The 2,130-nt window shown below is 45.9% G+C and overlaps 1 protein-coding gene across 1 annotated transcript in view; it reads right to left on the reverse strand.

The window, feature by feature from the left end:
* hdac7a (histone deacetylase 7a) overlaps positions 1-213 on the reverse strand; it is a 62,722-nt gene extending 62,509 nt beyond the window's left edge. Inside the window, exon 1 of the mRNA XM_035522559.1 lies at positions 1-213. This exon is cut by the window's left edge and continues 140 nt beyond it. The gene's annotated coding sequence lies outside the window, so the exon portion shown is untranslated.
* Positions 214-2,130: the final 1,917 nt, after the last annotated feature.

Consider the following 2,130-nt stretch of genomic DNA (forward strand, 5'->3'; position numbering starts at 1 on the left):
CGCAGTCTGTCGAGTGTCCACAACCCAAATCAGACAGCGCAGGACGGGGAGGCAGGGTGAAGGAAAGGACTGAACCCGCCCGAAGTGTTCGACACGCTCCACTCGCTCTCTCTCTCTCTCTCTCATGCGCTCAGAGAAGCGCACACTCTCCCCTCTACCGCTGATGTGAGGATACCCCAATGTTGCAGACTGTGAGCAGAGGACGTATTGAGAGAAAGGGAGAAGGGAGTGTGTGACTGCGCGAGTGTGTGCGGTGTTGGGGATATGGGTGGGAGGGACCCGCTCGAAGGAGGCCGTGAGCCGTCTACAAGAGACAATGGCAGGAAACTGTGAATCGAGGCAAAACACCAGCAGAGAAATTATTAAAAAGAAGGACAATAACAATAAATGCAGACTGGAAAACATGAAAAGACGACAGCTGTCCAGGCAGGACCGCATTCTGTTTGAATGCGACCTCGACACCAAAACAGTGCTGATATTTCAAACTTTACAGTTGAGTCCCTTCATGGTGCTGAATTACCTGCATGTGTGAGTTCGATGTTCTCCATCTGTTTGTTTCAACACAGCTGGCGTTCTGTGTTGAGGTCGTCTGCCTGTTTATTTCAGTTTACAGACAGCTCACCTGTGACCACACAGTTCCAACAGTACCAGTATTATTTGAAAATGGAGATCACAATGAGCTATAAAAGAAAAACAAACAAACATGCATCAATGAAAACGAAAAATGGTTTTGCTTCTGTTACTTGTCTCACAGCGACTAGTAAGGCAGCTGTGATTCCAGTGGCAACTCTAAAACCACCTAAACACAAACAGGGGCATTAACTCTGTACAAAACACAGTTCCTCACATCCCCGGTGTCTCTGGGCTCTTGCTGCTACGTTACAAAGCAGCGCATTATTGGCTGAGTGTGATGGCCCTGCAGTAATTGGATTTCCTCTCTCGGGGGAATCACACAGAGGTGAACCACGAGACACAGCCTCAGAGGACCTTTTCTATGGCTCCTTTCAGTGGACCAAGGGCTCCACAGGGGGACGCCGTGGAACAGGGCACACCGAAAATGCCAAGTCACCGGAAAACAGACCGTTTCTTGTGCCTGGACGCGTCGGTAGGACTGGCATGGACGTCTTGTGATTGTGCGGATCGCCGTGGCGATGAGAGTAGGTGCTGGACAGAGACTGTGTGCCTCAGAAGGTGACAGAAGAGAAATCCACTCATGTTCAGGGGAGTTATAAACAAGAGACAGTCAAACTTTACGTCTTACAAAGTTCTACTGTAGCATGTACTCATCTGGACAGCTATACTTTAGAATAATGTTACCTTACACACACACACACACACACACACACACACACACACACACACTTAAATTATGTAAGCATTTGAATTTAACCACTATAAAAGTGCTTGCTTAATAAACACTGAAATACATACAGATAACAACTATATAGAATCATACAGATGTTTAAAAATGAAGCAAATGTAGCATCGTAATAAAGGTTATAAAGTTTGTGCACAGCTTGCATGCCCTCCGCAGTAGGAGTCTCAGAGAGGAGTCTCAGTGAGGAGTCTCAGTGGAGAAACATATGAGTTTCATTTTGGTGATTGAAAAACAAGGGAGTACGTCATGAATGGCATGGCACACAGGGAATGTGTTTATCATTAAAATGACTGATCACATGGAGATGTCTCTAGAGGACTGGGTATACACACATGCGCACATGCACGCGCGCTCACACACACACACAGACAAGCACGCACACTCCCTCACACACACACACACACACACACACACACACACAGACAGGCACGCACACTCCCTCACACACACACAGACATGCATGCTCACTCCCTCACACACACACCCTCACATACTCACATGGTTGCACACATTTTTTTATGGCCAAAGTTTATTAAAATAATTCCTTGATTATAGGAACCCATGTCTTAGTGGTTCACCATATTAATTAAACTTGGAACAGAGCTATAACCTTTTAGAACCTTAATACCCTTAATAACCTTTTATAACCTCTTATAAGGGTGGAAAACTTCACTGGAAGAAACACTACAACCACCAAACCCACCCCCAAGTCTCAACTATTTGCAACTTCTCATATGAGACAGTTCCTCTAA

Source organism: Electrophorus electricus, chromosome 24 (genome assembly GCF_013358815.1).
Source record: "Electrophorus electricus isolate fEleEle1 chromosome 24, fEleEle1.pri, whole genome shotgun sequence".
NCBI classification, from domain to species: domain Eukaryota; kingdom Metazoa; phylum Chordata; class Actinopteri; order Gymnotiformes; family Gymnotidae; genus Electrophorus; species Electrophorus electricus.